General features: G+C 47.1%; 2 long non-coding RNA genes across 2 annotated transcripts; one reads left to right on the top strand and one right to left on the bottom strand.

Annotated features, from left to right (window-relative positions):
• Nucleotides 1-12,246: 12,246 nt before the first annotated feature.
• Nucleotides 12,247-15,261, bottom strand: LOC123607090. Its single transcript, XR_006716651.1, has 2 exons — nucleotides 15,088-15,261; nucleotides 12,247-12,510 (listed from the first exon to the last, which is right to left on the bottom strand). It is a non-coding gene; the product is annotated as an uncharacterized LOC123607090 (long non-coding RNA).
• An 89-nt stretch (nucleotides 15,262-15,350) lies between these two features.
• On the top strand, nucleotides 15,351-19,755 carry LOC123607060. The gene is made up of 3 exons (XR_006716636.1): nucleotides 15,351-15,498; nucleotides 18,735-18,911; nucleotides 19,522-19,755. It is a non-coding gene; the product is annotated as an uncharacterized LOC123607060 (long non-coding RNA).
• Nucleotides 19,756-21,718: the final 1,963 nt, after the last annotated feature.

The following is a 21,718-nucleotide window of genomic DNA, read 5'->3' as shown; positions in this document are numbered from 1 at the left end:
GCCACTTTGTCACAGAGCAGGGGAAACAGTGTCGAAAAACAGAGCGGCCCCCACCCAGAGTGGGTAATCTTCAAACTCCTGCAGACCAATGTAAAGGGACAGGTGTGATGGGGGAAGGTCACACTGTGGCTGCGATGGGTCAGGAAATTCTTTCTGAAGAAGTGGCTGTGGGGCTGACAGCTGGGGACCGTCCGGAGGGATGGGGATGGCAAACACAAGGTACATCAAATGTCTCCAAAATGTCCTGTGTAACATGACGCAGGACCGTCACCATTGAGAATGGTACTTCCAAAAAGTTATCATCAATGAATCGATTAAGTTGCAATATGGAGAGAGTAGGACACGCAGGGATGTGGTGGAAAAACAAATTAAAATACAAGCATCCTTGAAGGATGCAGTCTGACCTGTGAGTCGGCTAGCATTGCTTCCGATTATATTTTTAAAAAGGTCACCCCTCGTTTCAGGGTAGCTCAGGTGTTTACTTTCTGGTTCTCATGTTTGCTGTGCATTTTCACGAACTCTGAATTTTGCTAGCTTCTGAATATGCACAGAAACCTTTACTTGTTCTAGAGAAACGTCCCCCTGAAAAATGGCTTTCTGAGGCTACTGAGTCCTCAAAATTTAATTTTGCTCCCAGATCGGGCTGTTAAACAGTAAAAATAAAGCCAGCAGAATTCAGATTCTTTTTGCCCACTTCCTGTCATCACAGGTTTAATGTATAGCGAAGAGAGAAAGTAGCGAAACTAAGGCCTGTTCTCATCCTTGATGGGCACATCCTCTAAAGTAGAAACAGATTCTTGGGTTTATGGTTGTTTTTTTTTTCTTTTTATGCAAACTTCTTCAGAAAGACATTTCTTGGCACAATAAGTTTGATTTTCAGTCAGCACCCATTTAGAGAACAGTAAGTCCCTATTTTTTGCTTTTTAAATAAACATCATTTACATGCTTCATCGGAAAATGTGCAAGAAATTTTCTAAGACCTGGAAGGAACTCATGAGTTTCTGGAACTCAGCCTCTACCTGAGGGACGCTCTACACAAGGTTACTTCCTTGGCGGGGGCTGCTCGCGGCCAGGCGAGTGGGCTGAAGAAACAGAAGTGAGTGTTTAATGGTGGGGTTTTCCGGAACTCTGGACATTCTCCCAGAAGCCTTTCCTCCAGGGTGCCTCCCAGGGTTACACTCCCTGAACACGCGTGGGGAAATGACGGCCCCCCAGTCAGACAGGAGCTGAGACCCTGCCAAGGCGAGTGCACGTCCTGTGCTGAAAACCAGTCTTGAACTCCAGATCGCCCTAGTGTTAGCAAAACCCTTTTATTGGTGCTGAGAGATGCACTTTCTTTTTCTTTGAAGTGGCTTAAAACCCATCAGATAGATGGTCAGTTTAGTCTGAGACCTTGGGAACTGCTTTTATCAATGATCAAAATGTACCTCCTCTAAGTACTGTCTGTCCTTCAGCACTGGAACGTGAAGTTCTGACAGGTTTTCATAATAAATCAGAGAGAAGTGATTCTAATGTTTCCTTAACGTCACTTAAAACTAGAAGTGTTTGTAAAAAACTTTAAAAAAAATAAAGAAAAACTTTTTAGGCACTTTTTTTTTTCAATTTAAATTCAAGTTAGTTAACATACAGTGTAGTCTTGGCTTCAGGAGTAGAACCCGGTGATTCATCACTTGCATCCAACATCCTGTGCTCATCCCAACAAGTGTCTTCCTTAATGCCCATCCCCCATCTAGCCCATCCCCCCACTCCCCTCCCCTCCAGTAACCCTCAGTTTGTTCTCTGTATCTAAGAGTCTCTTATGGTTTGTCTCCCTCTGTATTTTTATCTTATCTTTCCTTCCCTTCCCCTATGTTCATCTGTCGTGTTTCTTTGAGAAGGTGTGAGGTATTATAAAAATCCCCAAGTGGGCACCTTTACCTGCTTATGTTTCGACTGAGTGACCAAGGACGCTGGTTTTTCCAACCTCTGTTTTTTCATGTTTATGTGGCAACCGGTCCCAACATGGTGACACTCTAGCTCTTGTGGAATGTGACCCTTTGACAGCCTCTGGCCCTTCCAGAGACCCAACCTTGGCAGTTCACCACATCTGAGGACACTGCTTCCCCTTCTCACAAGCTACCCCCTTGAGGGTCAATCCTGCTCTTGTCATGGCAGCCGAGGGGCCCATTCAGCTTATTTCCAGTATCTCCCGTTACAGCTGAGCCTCCCTGGGACTGGCAGTTCCTGGATGATCCATTGACATGAAAGCAGGACCCTACCTTTCTGGGAGTTCCCCATGGTCCCCTACACCTCAAAGCCCACATTTCCCAGGACTCAAGATGGGGTCTGTGTTCTAGGAATAAGGCATGGTCTGTCATTCTGATCCTTTCCCACCAATGCAGAAAGCCTTGCAGGTCTCTCTTTGGGGGTCCTCCCTTCCCCATGGATCCTTCCATAGTCTTACCTTACTGTCCCCATGTGAATGTCTTCTGGCCACAAATAGAGTTGAAGACTCTTGTGCACAGCACCCTAACTCCATAGAGGTCTCTGCCAGGGCAAGGTCCCCGGGTGCCCTGAAGACAATCTTAATGCACCTGTCATCTTGTGTTCCTCATAGAGGTAGATGGAAGAACCCCCTGTCTCCATGTCAAATATTGTCACTAGGTACTATGGGCTGAATGTTTGTGTGTCCCCAGAATTTGCATGTTACAACCCTAATCCAGTGGGATGGTATCAGGAGGTGGGCCTTTGCGAGTTCATTAGATTTACATGAGGTTGTGAGGGTGGAGCCCCCAAGATGGGACTAGTGCCCTCACTGGAAGAGGAAGAGAGACCAGAGCTCTCTGTCTAGCTTGTGAGGATACCCAGAGAACGTGTCCATCTTTTCAGAAGCCCAATCAGCTTGCACTTGATCTTAGAGGTCTAGCCTTCCAAAATGTCATAGGTCAATATCCGTCATTTAAGCCACTCAGTCTGAGGTATTTTGTTATGGTGGCCCCAGCTGACTGAGACACCGAGAGCCAGCGGGCCACACTCCTGCATTTCTGCTTCCTCCGGAGGACAGTGTCTCCGGTTGCCCAGAGCCTGAAGTGCTCGTGAGGCTCACTCAGAAGCCTGCATTGCTGGGGATGGAGGGCCCTAGCCCCAACTTCCCAGGGTGGCCTGCTGACCCCAAAGGCCATTGTTTCTTGAAATGCTCTCTCACCTGGAGGACTACCTTTTCTTCACCCAAAGAGAATTTTGGTGGGTGGGGCTACGTCAGTGATGTGCCAAGTAAGCTGTGACATATGACCTCCATCCAGGGGTACCGTTTAGGCACACATGAGGCTTTACACCATAGAAGGACACGGGGAGCACAGTTGCAGTCGGAGTGTCCTCTTGCAGAGGATGATCAGAGATGATGGAAGGAGGTGAGGCCAGCAGGTCACTGCAGTGGGAGGAGCTCATAGGTTCAGTAGAACAAACTTCCCATGAGTCCCGGGGGGCCAGGTGCACTTTGACATGAACTGGGGGTACAACCTCAATGACCAGAGAAGTGGACACATTCTCATGTCACAACCACGGTCAGTGGTTGTGAGGCTGTGGGAGAAGAGAGTAGGACAAAGAGATGAAGGTGAATCTCTAGGGGCAGAGCCAGAAATAGAGGCAAGCGGTTGGAAATGAGATCCACGTGGCCATAAGGAGTCACATCTTAGCGCTGCGTACTGATGGACTTTGTACGTATTCTGAGGACACTTTACTTCCTGTCTGTGCCAAGGGTCCATGCTGATAGCCCTGCAAACATGTAGGAAGTGTTTATTCATAGGAGTCGCTGGCTTAGGATATATGGAATGAACCTGTAACACTAAGAGGAAATATAGGGGTTGGAATGGAAATTTTGTGTTCCTGAGGTGATATTGAGTAAAAACCCCAAAAAAGCATTGTTTTCACTTTGCTAGCCTCAGGGTGGGCCTTTGAGTGGCTAATGAGGTGGCCTTGGAACTTGGCTTTGGCCCTTGACTGCCCTTCCCTCCCCACACACCTGGGCCTGGTTATAGCTCATTTAAAAACGCCATCCAACCCTCCACTTAACATTCTCAGTCTCCGTAGAAAATTCTCATTCGCTTAAAATGGCATACATCTTCTGGCCCTCATGTAATAAATGTTTTTGACAAAGATAATGCTTTCTATGAGCACAAATGTTTCTTAGCAGAGATGCACGTCCCTGAGGACTGACAAGCTTTTTCATGGCACCCATCTTGGACCTCTTCATGGAAACTCTAATTCACACTGTGTAAGGAGCACTAACTATATTCAGCTGTTCGAGAAACAGAAAGAATAAGTGGTCTATTGGATTAGCCAGCAGATGGAAAGATTTGATTTATTTTACATTTTGAGATCTGGTCCGCACAGTACTACCGAGGCACTTGAGACTTTATCAGCCTAATAGCCTGACCCTTCTGTCTCTCAGAATGGCTAGAAACAAGGACAGGAATGCACAATTCTTGTGTACAAATAGTTCTGTGGGAGGCTTACTGTGGAGCTTTCCTGAAGTTTGAAACGTGAAGTACAGCAAATGACCCATTTTGTACTCTGACTTGGTAAACAAGTAGGCAGGTCTAGAGCTGAACCCCACTATAATTTCTATTCTGATGGATTCTAATAAAAATCTGCCAAATCCAAGAAATTTAGCTCATGGCCCTATTAGCCATTGACGACTTACAACTTGAAAAACCCAGGGTTATTGCCCCAATGGACAGAAACAGCAAAGTTAAACCAGAGGAACATTTAAGAAACAGAACCCTTGAGGAGGACATCTGGCTGAGTGGCCCACATGAAGTGGTTGGTTGATTTAGTTGACGGCCATGTTCATCTCCAGGATCAATTTTATTTTTCTTGAGATATATACAAAACATGCCATAAAACGCGCCATTTGAAAATGTACGATCCAGTGGATTTTGGTAGATCCATAAAGTGGCACAACTACCAGAACGATCTAATTCCAGAGCATGTTCATCACCCTGAAAGACGCTGTGCCCATTTAGTCTTGGAGATGAACCATTAGGTACACACCAGATGTATCTGACAGTGTGCGTGTCACTTCATATTTCCTGAGAAGTTTTGATAATGTTATGTGAGCCCTAAAATAGCTAACCCGGAATAGGAAAATCTATACTGTACATTGTCTTTTAAAATAGATCAGAAACTGACACAGGTTTATGGCATAAATATTTAACATTGTTGAAGAAAGCCAATTGTTTTCCTTTCGGAGATCTAGACTCCCACAAATGGCTGGCAGGCATCTAGAAGTATTCAATATGCTGCTGGAGATGACTCGTGGAGGCTACTGGATTCCAACGTCACCAGAAACATTATCTTAGCAAATACTAAGTGGGTAAGAAATGTCATTAAGGTAAGAAAGCAAGTGGCCCATTGACCAGTGACAATTATGGATTATCCACTCGTGCAGCTCGGAGACTGGGTCTTCTTTGCCTTCATCCCTGAGCCTCAGAGAGGATTAATTTAGTTCAAGTTTTGTCTCATAATTTCCAGTCAGACCCCCCACTGGGCATCAATCCCAGGCCGGCTTTATCAACAGCAACAAAACTCTGACAGTTTGAAGCTTGCCTCTAAAAACACACAGCGAGTGAAGCTTTTAAAAAGAGGGAGACATTGACTTTCAAAATAGCTCTGTCTATTGCCTGTGATCTTGATAAGGGAACTTTCCAGCAAAGAATTTGCTGGGTGGGTGACTGATAGCAAAGCTGTCTTTCCTGGGGAAAAGTGGGGCTTCTCCAGGTTACATCAGTTCCCTCTCATCTGAGACAAAAAATTTAAGTGAAAGACCAAAGTTTATCCTCTACCTCATCCCTATGGCCCATGAGAAAATTCTTCTTATGCTCTTAAGTTTATTTAGTTACCTTGAGAGAGAGAGAGAGAAAGAATGAGAGCAGCGGGGAGACAGAGAGAAAGAGAGAGAGAATCCCAAGCAGGTTCCACACCATCAGCACTGAGCCCAACCCGGGGCTCGAACTCACGAACTGTGAGATCATGATCTGAGCCAAAATCAAGTTGGACGCTCAACCAGCAGGGCTCCCCCGGCACCTCTTCTTATGCTCTTTAAGTGAGAGAAGGTGGTTGGAACTGGAGAAGGGAAGTCTTCAGGGAAGTCTTCCATCTCTGTCCCCAGGTGACATCGCCTTCCTTGGAAGGTTCCAGCAGCGCTGGGCCTGGGGGCTAAACCATGCTCCAACGACACGTGCAGCTCGTGCCAGCCCAGCGGAGACAGCCGTAGCCACTTGTTATTCTGCTCTCTCTGCAGGTTCAGTGGCAAAGTTTCCTAACTGAGAAATTTCCCTCCATTTGGAGGGAATTTACACACATACCAGGAATGGCTTTGGGGAGCAGGTTTAAACAAGGAACGATCCGGCCCTTTGCCCACAGCTGGCTGTCTGGTGACAGAGATTGTGTGGAGATGAGCCATGGGGCGGGGGGGGGGGAGAAAGTGGCCTTCATACAGAATCGCTGGTGCTCCTGGATCTGGTGTCGAAGCAGGAAGTTTGGCAAATGGGGGCAAAGAGCTGTGGTGTCAGTAGGGACACAGCACCCAGCCCGGAACATCTGCTTCCAAGGGCTCTGCAGCTGTGGGCCCTCCAGGATTAGTCCAGAGTGGGGGGTGTCTGCCAGGGCGGAGGACAATGCCCTACAGAGCAGGGGGTAAACCAGGGCTGTGCAATACACCCCAAGGAAGTGCACTAGCTCCCGGCTCCCTGAGCAGCATTTCCCAGACCGAACACTCTGGCTTTCAAGGAACACATTGCAAACATGAGCTCACCCAAGGCTGGATACCAAGAGCATTTGCGTTCACCTCACCCTCACGGCGCTGGTGGAGATGCCCTGGGATGTAAGTCAACATACATGTTTCAAGTTGATCACTTTGCCACATGGCTCTCGTCTGCTTCCAGAGAAGCACCCCCTGGCTTATTCGAGCCGCAGGGTGTCACTGCTTGTCTGACCCCCTTCCTGGAAGAGCTCCGCTGGGGAGTGGGGGACGAGAGCCACCTGTGGCCTTTCCCCACTCCCGCAGGGAACCTCGTGTCCCCAGGCTCACCCCTTCATGAAGCCTCCGGTGCCCTTAGCCTCGACCCTTGACCCAGAGTACAGACCCTGAAGTTTGGCAGAAGGGATGGCAGTATCTGGAAGGCCAGAGTGCGGAGGAGGCATCCGCACGCCTGACACGGATGGCTTGCAAAACCAGCGGATATTGTTCAGAAAACAAGTTAGAAATCTTGACTATGTGCTCTGCTTGTGTTTCTTAACGTAAATGTAGATGATCTTTGGAGAAGCTTCTGTGCCCGGTCTTTAAAAATCTCCACAAACTCAGGAAGGAGCCAAGATGTGGTCTCTATACCTTGGTGCCCATGTGGGATGACTCCAGTCTACCAGTCAATCCCAACCAGACAAAAGGTGTTTTGTTTTTCTGTACGAAGATGGAGTATGCAACTGGAATTGGGCAGGTCTGAGTTTGAATCTTTACTCTGCCACCGGTTAGCTGAGGACAAAGTTTTAGTTTTATCATCCCTGAAATGTGGGGCTATGATATTTAGTTTGTAATGTTGTTGTTGAATCAAATGAGAGAAGGCCTTACACACACTTACGCATAGAGCATCTAGACATCGGATTCGGTGGTCTCTCCTAAGCAACTGCCAGGCCTGTGGACCATGGCCACAATCTTCCTGAGTTCTAATGGCAGCGAAGACATAATTATCACAAATAGATTGCCTATGATTAATAATATATTTAAAGCAAAGATACATTTATACTTCCCTCAGAGAGAATGTGACCCATGTAAGTGTCTAGGAAGGTTGGTGAATCTTGAATCTTGGGATCCCCAGAATTTGGGGAATTTTAAAAATACGTGTCTGTTTGCTTTTTCATGTTTCATTGTCCTCCCTGCTATGCCACATCATATATGTCTGAGGATCCCATGGCATCATGGTGAGAGCTGGGGACCGCCCAGGCACGGTGACACAAGGGTTGGGCATTGCCACCAGTGTGTAATCTGGAGCTGGTTATATGAAAAACTGGGAATTGCTGAAGTGGCAGCTTTCTGGGCTCCCAGATGGAAGCAATGATCACCCAGGGGACTTTCCTCTAGTGCAAACCCCTCCCCGGGGGGAGGGCAGGTGAACTCACTGATATTCTCAGGCTCGTTTGCAGGATGTCTGTGACCCTCGCCTTGACTTTAATGGTAACCCATGGTTCACTGGCTTCCCATTCAGTTTGAGAAGCCTTTCTGGAAAATCAGTGTAGCAGGTGTTCCTACAGCACTGTTTCAGAAAGGAAGCTGGGCCCCTTCTTGTGTGCCCTGCAGGGTTTTACCTGGAGCCTCGAGGAGACGACACTCGTCTGTGCCTCGGTGAAGCAGCACCCCTCCAGTAGGCACGATGCACTGATACATCAACCCCAACGTGACAGTGGGGGTGCCGTCAATTTCCCTCAAACACATGTCATGCTTTTCAGGTTCAGGAGAACCAAGGCCACCATGACAGGATGGACAGACAGACCGACCATAGCAGGTAGCATCTTTTCTGCTGTGGGAAAGGACAACCCACAATTCATGAACCTCGTTGGAGGTCGGCCTCCTCCAGAGGCTTTCCTCCAGAGTTGGGACACTGTTCTGCTTAGGTGTGCCTATAGTAGATGGGCTGAGAACATGCACAGTAGAGCATTTGCATTATTTTACATGACTATGAGAAAAAAATAACATAATAGAGTAAGGGAGACTTTGAGACTTTGGGAAGAAAACACTGGCGTGCTTGTGACAATCCTCCTTCAAAAGGCTGTCAAGAAGTTGAGATCCTTTGCTGTCAGTGCTCAGTGAAACCAAGGGTGTTCTGGAAGCTTGGTTAGCTCTGGGCTTCCTATGGGTAGTTCCTAAAATATGCATGAGGCCCAAAGACATATTTGCAACTTAGAGTTGCCATTTTACAAGTCTTGGGGTTAAAAAAATAAGATAACATTGCATGAAGTGGATGTTTTTTTTGGCAAGATAAAAATATAAAAACTACTAAAATTGCACTGCTCATTTCAGCCAGATGCCAGAGAGCCCTTCTTTGGAAATCCGGTCCTCACGCTGCCTGGGAATACGGACAGATGCTCGGTAGCACTCCATCAGCGGGATTGCCAGTGCATCGACGCTGCATAGAGGGCATCGCAGAGGAGGTCTGCCATGCTCCACGCCAGCTCGCGGCACAGATGAGGCTCGACTTGTCCCGAGATCCGCTCCGTTTCCTGCGACGAAGAGCGGCAACGATCGCTTTAAGTGCATTTTCAAAAGTTACATCCTTGATTTGCAACGTGCATGAAATGTATGGTGGGCATTGCACAAAAGGGTAAGAAATGCTTAGGTGTGCCTTTCATTTGTCATCTTTCGAGGACGAGACCACACACCGTCTTCTTCTCAATAGTGTGTTTGTGCGCCCTGGGTCCAAACATCATTTCTGAGAAGACTGCCTTTTCTCCTGCAACCAGGGAGGGAAGCTATGTTCGGCAGGAGGAGGGGTGGGGACTCTTGAAGTCTCAGTCAGCTGACAGAGGTGATGGTTGGACCTCGGAGCTGCAGAGAGCAGAGAATAATTCCTTTCCATGAGACTCTCCTCCCATCGAACTGTACAGCTCACGGCAGTGGTTAAGAGTCTGGGGTTAGAATCTGTCAACCTTGGATTTAAAATCCTGATCTCAACACTCACAACTAACTCAGTAACACACTCTGGTGTGTTACTGGGTGTTTCTTAGCTCCAGAGTCCCGTTCTCACCATCCCATAATCATTTCTACTTTGCGGGGTTGCATGGGTCAGAGAGGCTGGGAAGGGTGCTTAAGTTCTGTTGCTGGGTGTGTGCGTGTGCACGCACGTTTGCGTGCAGATCCACATAAAGTTACCAAGTGTTACTGCTAAGGAAATATCTAGCATTCCAAAAGCTTTCTCTTTACCATAGCTCTCATTTCCTAATTTATATAACTTTTCCTCACAGATGAGCAATTTCTTTTGTGGCAAATGTTCTCATAATTGGATTAAAGAAACACTACTAGCATAACCCAAATATTTCTTTTCTGAAAAATTTTTTAATGTTCATTTAATTTTGAGAGAGAGGGGGACAGAGTGCGAGCAGGGAAGAGGCAGAGAGAGAGGGAGACACAGAATCCGAAGCAGGTTCCAGGCTCTGAGCTGTCAGCACAGAGCCCAATGCGGGACTCAAACTCATGGATCTCAAGGTCATGGCCTGAGCTGGAGTCGGATGCTTAACTGACTGAGCCACCCAGGTGCCCGATAAAACCAAAATATTTCGAATCACTTGTATTTTGGGCACGTCGTGCTTTTTATGCACTTTCTCTTTTTCGAAAGAGAGAGAGAAAGAGAGAGCACGAGGGAGGGGCGGAAAGAGAGAGGAAGAGAAAGAATCCCAAGTAGGCTCCACGCTTTTAGCGCAGAACCCCATGTAGGGCTCGATCCCATGAACCACGAGACCATGACTGAGCCAAAGTCAAGAGTCAGATGCTTAACCCACAGAGTCACCCAGGCGCCCCCAACACTCCTACAGACCAAGGGAAAACAGCTCCTTGGCACTAGCGTGAGTGGGTTTTTCTGACGTGACCATCAACGAGAATGTCAGCTTCAGTCTTCCCTGAGCTTGTAACCCTGACTCTGATGTCCACAGCGAACAAACGTGAGTCAGTGACATCTACAGGCTTGTCCGCATCTGTCCCATTTTCTTCAATGGGAGCAGTAGTGTGGAAAATTGCAAATATAATTTTCATATTGGGAAAATGGAATTGATGGCTGTGCCGATGTTGAAATGTCCCAGGGGTGGGTGAAGGTAGAATTCCACTGAGCATCAGGCCCAAGGCAGGCAATGGCCGAGCCCAGGAAACAGATTAAGCGGCTTCCAGGCAGAGTGTTGGTCAGTCCCACCTGCCCCCATTGCTTCCATGACAAGCTGCTGGGATCAGGAGTCCCCATCGGTCAATCCAGTGGCATCGGGAGGCCAGGGTCTGTTGTGAAAGGGAGGTGCCAATGCCCCAGTGGGAGCCGAGGAGGCTGCCCCTGCAGACAGACCCCCGTGGAAGGACAGACAGCAGTGGCTTCTCTAGAATTGTTCAGTAATGGGTTTCTCTAGGGCACAGATTTTTTCATCAAAGTAGAAAATGTTCCAGTAATCGTATGATTATTTTATGATTAAACTGTTTTTTTTTTTTCCCTCCCACATTCCCTTCACTAGATTGTAAGCAATGTGAGAGTAAGGCCTGAACCACATTCTTCTTCAACTGCTCAGGGTCGCAGTGCTGTACCCTGAATAAAAAGTTATGAAGGTTTCACCAAACTGAGTCACTAGCTGCTTCTGTATCTGTATTCATATCAGTCTCTGTGGCTAGATTGATATATATATATATATATATACATATATATATATATATATATACATATACATATATATATGTATATATATATATATATATACATATACATATATATATGTATATATATATATGAATCTATTTCCATCCATATATCTATGCCTGGACCTATTTATATCAGCATTTATATCTACCTATATCAATGTCAATATCGATATCGTATCTCTATCCATATCTATAGCTGTCTGTATCTATCTGTATCAACACATACATATCAGTAACTAAGTCATATCAGTATCTGTCTCAGTGTTTATATCCACAGCAGTATGTGTATATCAATATCACATATATCATGTATAACTTTATGTGCACCCGCATTTGCGCAGGCACCCCCACCTACATTTACAACACACCTACACTGACATCTACATCCACAAATGTGGTAGCTTTACCAACTTCACGTTCACAAAAGTCATGGCTGAGGAAACGGATACTAATTTCTCTCTAACAACTGGCCCTTTAAGAGTGAGTTTGCTTTTCCTCCTTGGTATCGATTTAAGTAAAAATAGAGTCCTCCAAAGGCATGGGATTTCTGAGACAAAGCTAATAATCCCGGTCTTCCCAGGTGACTGGTGGAAGGTATCATTGCATCCAGGTATGTATTGTGGGCCGAGTCTCGGAGTGGGCTGGTATCTCACCTGTGGGGCCTGGGCACCTTCTACCCATTGCTCCCAGCTGTCCACACCCTGCCTTCGGTCATGCATGGAGGCCCAGGACTCAGCATGTCGGATCCACCACGAGGTTCAAAATGCATTCAGGGGAAATCTGCCAGCCACCACGAGAAAGGAAAAGAAAACTCAGGGAGTCCATGGGACACTTTTAGTTTCTGTGAGAATTTTATTTGGTGAAGTTGTTTACATCTGTCTCCGTAAACCCGCCCGAGGGGGGAGGGTGAACTCCATATCTTCTCCAGCTCCTTGGAAATCATGGTCAATTCCACAAGCCCTCTGTTCCTTGACACAGGGGATACGTACGTCCGCATGGTTAGTGGTGTTCAGAGCTGGTGTTTTCTGGACCGAGGAGGAGACAGAGGCCGCGTTAGTCCATCAGGCCATCCAACCAGGGGCTCCTTCTACCTGTTTCGGGCAGAAAGTCTCTTAAATTGAATAATTGTCATTTTCCAGCTCTCGGCGAGGCCAGAAATCACTAAAAATCTCATTTAAATTTCCCAGTGTAGTTCCCAAGCAAATTCACAGCAGAGGTCAGTCCTTCTGCAAGATTGCTGGTGAGAATTCCTCATCAGAACAGAGGTATTTTTCTCCATTGCCGAACCCACTACCTTCCATCAATTTTTCTCGTCACCTCGCCCACCTTATTATGACCTTCATGGGATAAAGAAAGTACAGTTCGAACTCTTTTTTTCTGCAGACGGCGCCTCCCTGTATATGATGTGGTTAATATTGATTATACACTGCAGTCAACCCAGGGAGCCCGGTGTATCCCCCCTCCCAACTGCCCTCCCTCCCTCCGGAGACCATTTTCTGCCTTTTACCTGTTCTCAAATGCTACTCTGGGTATTTATTCTTTTAAAATGGAGTCACCACTTCTAACTGTATTTATTTAGAGCCCAAACCCACCAAGACGACTTTATGTCAGTGACAGCATCCAGAAGCAGAATCCGATGAGAACTCCTGCCGCTGACAGGGAAGCCGGGTGATCTAATTTACCAGCAACTAAAGATAATTCTCTGCATGGGCTCTGGGTCCCTCTGGGTTACTGACTCAGAGGTCAATTGAAGGAGAAGCAAGGCAAGGCTGGGGTCACCTGCTCCTTTCTGATCTGCGTTCTCTCGTGTAGACAGTTTAAAGAAACACGCGATTTTGATCCAGGACGTAAAATTCCTTAATGAGTTTGTGTACAGATGCCCAGCATATAGGGATGGATGAGAATATTGACAATTAGTGACCTTGCTTTCTTCTATATGCTTTTCCAGTGATGCTAAATTCAACTTCAGTCACTTGGGTTTTCAATGTTACTTTAAAACTCCCCATCACCATTAGCTTTTTCGAGGCTGATTTGATTGTAGGGACATTATTCCTGAGGCTACGGGCGTATACTCTTCTCCATCTAGCTGACTTTAGCATAAAAATAAAATTGAATCATAAGCAATGAAATTTTATCTATTCAACTCTCTTCATTCCCAGCTGGAGTTAATAACGCTTGATTTTACTCCTTCTCCCTAAATGGCATGAAATATATGAAATTGAAATTAACACATCTCCAAGATGATTAGGTCACAAATAGGTTTTATTAAATTTACGTCCTCCGTGTTGGTTCTTTCTTAACCACACAGTGAATGTGGCACTAGACCTCCTATTTTTATTATCGAATTATGGTAATAGAGAGAAGTAATTTTTTTTTCAGTTACACACTAACAAACAAAGCAAAGGAAGTCAACGTGAAACGATAGCAGAAAAGCAGTGATTGCCACGACCTCAGTGGTGGGAATGAGGGTGACAAGTTCTTATCAATCGATCCATTGCTCTCTGCTAAGTCCTCCGCTAAGTACTCGAGCGCAGACTGGTTTTGACTGCATAATCCTGGCGTGGTGGGGAGGATAATTGCATTTGAAGAACCAAGGCATGTCTGCCATCATCCGTCAAGGAACAAGGGAGCCATGCAGGGTGAGGCGCTGGCCAGGGGAGGAGGAAGAAGGGAATGTACGAGAGGCATGAGCATGTACAAGAATGGCATTTTCAGAGAAGGTCGAGGAATCTGTGAAGCACAGTCTGGGGTTTGGGGGGGGACAGAGGTTGACAGCAAATACGGATGTTGGCCTTGGGTGTGGAACCTGACATTCTGAGGGGCCCAGGATGTGCCCGGGTGCCCAGAATGGGGGCGTTTGGCGGCCCCGGGGGGCAGGAGCTAGGGCGTGCAGAAGTCCTGTCCTATGGAAGCCTTAGAAGCTGGGCTGCCTGCGCAGGATTTCCGGCAGTGACAGTTGGTTCAGGGAGGTGGGAAGAGACGCGGGGGGTTGGAGGTTAGCTCAGGCATGCCGTGTGGAGCAACTGATGCTGAGGGAGAGCGGGGGCCTGACCCTGACCCAGGGAGTTGATGCACCCCTGACCAGGCAGCTCAGGTAGGTTGTGCCTCTGGAGGAGGGGTGCTGTCCCCAAAGGTGAGTTTCTGGAAAGCAGGAAACAAACGCCCCCGTGGGTGAGCTCAGTGGGCACCGAGTCTCGGGGAGCTGCGGGCCGTCACTGGGGCACAGGTGCTTGCTGACTCACGTGCCCACTGCAGTTTGGAGTCTGCACTTGACCGTGACTTCCCAGTGTCGTGGGGGGACAGTGGAGCCCTACGGTACATCCCTTTACACCGAGAAAAACAAAATTTCTCATGGTAAAGGCAACTTCCTGTTCCAGGAGCCAGACGGCACACGCCCTTTTTGGGATCTGCCAAGAACAGCTCGGAGAGGCCCAGTGCATTCAACGAGAGTTGATGAGCCTCGTTTCTGGAGCCAAGACTGATGGCCACCTTGGTGGTGGAAGGTTCCATGCACTACGGGCCCTGTTCAGACAGCTTCAGTGGGAAGACGTTTCGGGGCTTTGGTCACATTGTGCAGATCGTAGTACTTTAGAGCGGAGGGAGGGGAGAGGGACAATTTCGCGGCCTTCCGGGCCAGTCACGTTTTGTTACCGTCACAAAGAACTTACCTGGTGTCCAACAGGCAGTTCCCTGGATGAGGCTGGTACTCAGTCTCCCTCTGTCGCTGGCCCGGCAAGGGGTTAGCGTACTCTCTGAAGCTGAAGCTAACAGTTTGCGTTTTCCTTGGATGAGGGTGGTTTGGACTGAGATGGTCTGCTGAGCTGACCACTCTCACGTTTACTGGGCGACCCACGGATATCTGAGAACATTCCAGAACCTAGAACAAAGAGGGGCCCACCTGAGCCCCTCAGGCTTGGCCGTAGCCCCCCTTGTAGGACGAACCCGTGTGGCCAAGTGCCCCTTCAGGAAAGCTGTTTGCCTCACCCGGCCCGCAGGCTGGTCTGTGCTCAGTTAGACACGTCCTCACCTGGTCAAGTTCTCAGGCAAAGGGACCCGGGCACAGAACCCTGAGGAATCTGGTGAGACGTTGGCAAAGTTCAGGGGCCCTCAGGTGGTCTGACGCTGACTCTTCTCCTCCCCTCACTTTTCCAGGGAGACTGAAAACCATTTTCACTTCCTGGGACCTAATTCCCCTGTAAAAGGAAACGTTTGCTCCAAGGGCCTGGGAAGACATCGCCCCACTCACCACACTCAGACTTTAAGGGGGAGTCTTGGTTCTGCTCCCCTGTTGTTGGCGAGCTGATAATCTGCATGTATTTCCCAGTTTGGTTCTCTTGAGCCGATGCTACTGAACACGGTCACTTGCGGTGGAAAACGTTCAGGCTTCCACAAGCGCAGCCTTATTTTGCCGCATCCCGCCTTGGCAAACTGGGGGCAGTATTGGGAGATTTAGTACATCGGGGAGGGGAAGTAAAGAAAAGGTGCAGTGCCGTTAGAGTCAGGCTCAAAGCCCGGGGGGGACTTGACCTCCTGTGTGACCTCAGACAAGGCGCTCTCCCTCTCTGAGCCCCCAGTTTCCTCCTTTGTAGGTCAGCAGCAAGACCAGAATCTTGCAGGCTTACCCGAGGCACTGACGGAGAGACTGCGTGTGAAATCACTATACACTGACCGTCGAGACGGTGGTGGCAGTGTCATGGCCATGCTTTTCCATACAAGAGATGCCTGGATTCATCACACTGCGCAGGGGCAAAATCAGAGCCAGCAAACCTTGTGCAGAGCATCAAAGGGGCTTCAGATTCCAGAGGAGAATAGACAGGGCGGGACGCAGCAGGGGCCGTGCATCACTTACGTTCTTCAAGTGACAAGATGGGAAGTGTGGGCCTCTGCTGAGCTCCGCAGCCACCGGCAGGAGAGCGTGGTCCCGTGAGGGTGGGGCTCAGACCGACTCTGCCTTCTGAGCAGATCCTGAGCATCATGTAGCTGAAAGAGAGTCAGAGGGGCGCACAGGAGGCTGATAAATTTGTGTGAGCATTTCCTCCCCCAAATCTGAGGTTTAAAAATGGGAAACATGAAGCGAGAGATTAGACGTGTTTTTAATTGTGCTATTTCAGTTTGCAAATTGGCGAAAGAATAACACTATCACCTTGTTGGAGACAAAAATAAGTCTTATGCACGTATGTATTTACTTTTGAGTGGAAGGCCAGGGTGTTATTTTCAGAACCAAGAAGTTGCCACATCTACTGTTAGTAACACACTGAGAATCTGTGTTCGCAATGCTGGGAGGCTCAGTGAAGACCTTAACACATCATATTTTAACAACTATATTAATGTTCTAAAGATGAACAACAGACAGGGGCTGATCATAAAACAGATAAAATGATGTATATGCGTTGTTTAACATCCTTTCAGTTAATAAGTATGAGCTTTAATAACATTTCCAGGTGTTTTAATTTTTTTAATATTTGTTTTTGAAAGAGAGAGAGACAGAGCATGAGTGGGAGAGGGGCAGACAGAGGGAGACACAGAATCCGAAGCAGGCTCCAGGCTCTGAGCCATCAGCACAGACCCCGACGCAGGTCTCAAACCCACGAAGGGCGAGATCATGACCTGAGCCGAAGTCAGATGCTTAACCCACTGAGCCAGCCAGGCGCCCCAAAGATTTTTTTTTTAATGGTCACTGTTATTGTGTGGATGGATTCCTTCAAATACAAATTTTTGATGTAATGTAACTTCACGTTCATTGACTTACATGTTTGAAATTGAGCAAATAGAAACTGCCTCAGGTGTTTGATAATCACTGAGTCAGTCACACACCTAGGATTGTGCTTGTGAAACAGGCTTTTCAGTTCTGCACCTGAGCAAATTCATGCTTCTGGAGGTTTTGCAAAAATTTTCAAGACACAATCTGAGCATCTTCAAGCTAGCAATAAATGTTCAAAATGAAGAAATCTCCCCCTATTCAGTAGCAGTAAAATACCCCTTCCTCTCCCCATGCCATGGCTTAGAGTTCACTGCACACACACAATTATGTTTGAAGGAAGAACTAACTTTCTCCTTGTCTTGTATTTAGAGCGGAAAATCGATGTGATTGGTGTTCTAAATTACACATTGTTTGAGAAACAGGTGAATAAGTGATTATTTTATTTGGCTTCTAAATAGCCCCGAATATGCTGGGTGAGTACAAATGGTTTAGAAGTGATTGCAGGGGATTTCTGTAAAAGAGAAAGATGTTATTTCTAATTATGTATTTTAACTTGTGTGGGCATGAAAACATCAGATTGCCTTGAGGTTGCCACGGAAGCATTTCTTCGGTTGATTTTTTAAAAAGTTAATGAGTAAAATATATAGCATGGCTGAAAGAGAATATGTGTAATTAGACCTTGGAGACCAAATGCCATTATGACAACATTTCCCAGTAGAAAAAAAATATATATGTAATCAATTATTTAAAGTATATAAATTTAAATATATAGAGCTATATAAACCTTTTTACCATATGTAAGAGAGAATAATTAGTCAAAAACAGATTTTGCTAATTGTGTCATGAATTTCTTTTTGTTTCTCTGAATAGGGCATCCAAGGAGGGGGAGGGGGGAGAATTCTGGTGACATTTTGTTTAGTGAGGAAATTTAGGTTTACTGTTTTAAGATAAAAGGTTATGATTAGGAGAGGCACTCAAGGCCCGAAAAAATAAAGACTATTGAAATTGTTGAGAATATGAGGAAGACGTAGCACAGTCTCTGGGAGCTCTGCTTCTGGAGTGACGTGGCATCTTCTGGCTCTGGGGACCCCCGAGGGCTGATTGCTCAAGCCACCGATGGCATCGCATGCAAGATATTGACTCAGGCAGATGAAACAGACATGCAGAAATGGAAAGATCTGCTACTCCTTCTTCCCATAGTCTCGTGATGGCACGTCCATGCACGCTCTTCAACCGTGTCAAGACCCCCCACTTTCTCCTTGGACTACCCTGTAACCACAACGACCTCTCTCTTGTTGACCTCCACATCCACAGAGGTGATACACCACCTTCCTTTCTTTTATTTCCCCACCTCCAGTAATCTGAGTCTGTCTCTCACCTAGGCCTGCCTGATAAAGGCATTACTCGTCTGTAATCACCTCTATCTTTCTAGAATACCCTTCAGGTAGCCATGCTCCGCAAAAACTCTCCAAGCCCATCCCACCCTTTGCTTCACCGGGAAACAAGTTCCTGGGTGCTGGCTTGTTCTTCTGTCTACACGAGTCTTCCTCAGAGAGGGTTTCCCTGACCACCCCATCAAATTCTAGCCCCGTCTTGCTTTGTTTTTGCTCGTAGGAGGTGCAAAGAAGCTCCCAGGCTCTCATCACACTGGAAGAGTGCTTCACTGAGATGAGAGCCCCTCAGGGCAGACCCCTGCTCCTTGCTCACCAGCCGGTCACATCCCTGTGACAGCTCCCTGTATAAGAATGACTAATTCCATAAAGAACCCACACAATGCCTGGCATATAGAAGGTGATTAACAGTGTTCATCCACTTTCCCATTTTTATTTAGTGAAAAGTTGTCCGTCATGAAAAAAAAAACATTTCAGTAACAAAAAAATCTCCTATAGAAAAAGCTGTGCAGTGTTTCAGAGTGTAACTCAGACGTCTGAGCCAGTGCCAGGTGGGCGGTGTAGACAAATAGCTGACTCACTATCTCTTCTCAAATGGCCAAGTCCACATAAAAATGGAAGTGTCCATTTTTCCTATTTATCAATTGTGTAAAGCTAACCACATGAAAGATAATGAAGCCACATCTCTATGGATACAGATAATCATATGAGAGTAGAAGCCAGATAGCTGCTGTGAAGAATGTTGCGGACTGAGTGTTGGCGCTGGTCCCCCTCCATTCATATGCCAAAACCCTAATTCCCAGTGCGGTGGTACATGGGGGCGGGAGGTGACTAGGCCATAGGGTGGAGTCCTCTGGGTGGGATGCCTGCTCTTATAGGAAGAGACAAGGTGCTTGCTTCCTTGGTCTGCTCTCTGCCCTTTAAGCACGCAGGGAGATGGTGGCCATCTATGAAACGGGAGACCCTCCTCAGACACTAACCATGCCTGCACTTTGACCTTGGACTTTCAGAATGCAGGACTCTGAGAAACAAGCAGCAAATAAAATCTATAATGACTTGTTGCAGCAGCCTGAGCAGAACAAGACAAAGCCATGCATATTTGGAATCCAGATAGTGTGCATGTCCAGGGAGGAAGCCACACGGCTTACCAACCTCTCCCCGTATGTTGGTCAACGATCCTCGTTTAAAGTTAAGGGAGATTTTCTCTAATTGGCTTTTTCAGCAAACAGTAAAATTCCTTATCCAAATTGTGTTTTCCTTACCTTTGGCTAATGAGGTGAACTAGTGGCATGATTCATTATTAGGAATTAGGAGATGGGGGCATATTTAATAAATGATGTAACTCACACGACATGTACCATGGAGCTAGGGCCTTGTATCTGAGCTGTGAAATTACATATTCAATCATCAGCTGTTTTGCATATTCTCTTGGACTTGGGTTTTTTTGCCAACATTTCAAATGTCCCATGCTCAGAACTGTATTTGAGGCCGTTGTCACCCCCTCTTTCCTTGTCCCCAGCGTTGCCCAGCCTTCTGAGTGGCAGGGCTCTGCACCCAACTGCATAGGTGGGCACTGGGGTCTTTGAATGACCCTCTGTGGTGGTCCTGGCAACCGGTGCATCACTGGACGAGTCTGCCAGGCCATCACACTCCGTATTGACTCTCCCTCCTCATCGTATCCTAGGCTGGCTCGTCTTCCAGCTTTGACCTTGAGCAGGAGCGTTTGGTGCGTATGTGGGAAACCAGAATGAACTTTTAGATGTTATAAATATAAAAATTAGAAGACCTTGCTCCATGACACCGCACCCTTCAGTCATTTCTCACCTGACTTTTAATAAAGTGAAGAACTTGGGGCCCCTGGGTGGCTCAGTTGGTTGACTGTCTGACTGCGGCTCAAGTCATGATCTCACAGCTCATGAGTTGGAGACCCACATCGGGCTCTGTGCTGACAGGTCGGAGCCTGGAGCTCGCTTCAGATTCTGTGTCTCCCTCTCTCTCTGCCCCTCCCCCACTCGCACTCTCTGTCTCTGTCTCTGTCTCGCTCTCTCTCAAAAATAAACATTAAAAAATTTCTTAATAAAGTGAAGAACTCTCCACGGCTGGGCAGACCCCAAGGGCTCTGGCAGGATCACTCTTCTCCCTGTGCCTTACTTTTCCACCATCTCGGTTCCCACTATTCCTTGAGTTTCCCAGAGCTGTCTTCATTCAGTTCCTTAAAAATGGTAAGTGGCTGTCCGCTTCATGGCATCCTCCGTGCTATTTCTTCTGTGTCCCACCGCCCCAGGTCTGAGTGCAAATGTTACTGCCCTCCATCCCAGAGCTGGTTTAACCGCCGCCTGCCCCCCCCGAAACCCACTAAGTATCTCATGTCCTTTGTATGATCTTTTCATCATGTCTGTTCTTTCCTCCCAAATGCTTATCACTGTGCGATGCTCTAACAATGTGTGGCCTTACGTGTGTAAGTCCTGTGCCTCCTGGAGCCTGAAAGTGTCAGTTTACTGAGTATGTCACCCAGTGCCTGACAATGGGGGGCATTCGATGGTGGGGGGATGTCTAGAAGGACGGATGGGTAAGTGTGTGGAGAGATAAAACCTGAGGGGACTTCGAGACAAAAATCCTTTAGGCCATCTGAAGAAAATCAAGCTTAATCACCTGAGAACAAGAGGAAGATAATACACCTTCGTGAGTTGATTTAGAGTGACTCCACGCTCTGCTTTAATCACCTCTTCTTTTGTTTTATTTTTTGTACACATTTTGCAACAACTGGTCTTGGAAACTCAACAATATTCTTCCAGGAATAATGTCAGACAACCCCAGGGCATAATTATGTAGAAAACACAATTTCCCTTGAATGAATACGTCTCTGCAGGTGCTGATTTGGGCATACAAGAGAAATGTGCGGGACCTTGCATTTCCTCGCTGCTCCTGGAAGGAACTTATTTAACGTGGAAAGCTGGTTTCCGTCTGTCCTGGTCCTTGAGCAGGGAGAACACGGGGTGCCCGCCTCTTCTCCCGGGAGCTGTCACTTGCACATTATCGCGCCAGCCACAGTTCAGATCCTTATCACACACTTAGGCTTGCCATGTTTTCATCTCGTACTCAGACATATTTTTTCCCCCTTGGATGATAGTAAAGGGCATCTTCAGGCACCCTCACCTCTCATATTGAAGTGTGAATTTGTCGTGGTGGATTAGATTAATCAAAATG

This window comes from Leopardus geoffroyi, chromosome A1, assembly GCF_018350155.1.
Source record: "Leopardus geoffroyi isolate Oge1 chromosome A1, O.geoffroyi_Oge1_pat1.0, whole genome shotgun sequence".
In the NCBI taxonomy this organism is placed as follows: domain Eukaryota; kingdom Metazoa; phylum Chordata; class Mammalia; order Carnivora; family Felidae; genus Leopardus; species Leopardus geoffroyi.
This window is presented reverse-complemented; position numbering and strand designations above follow the sequence as displayed.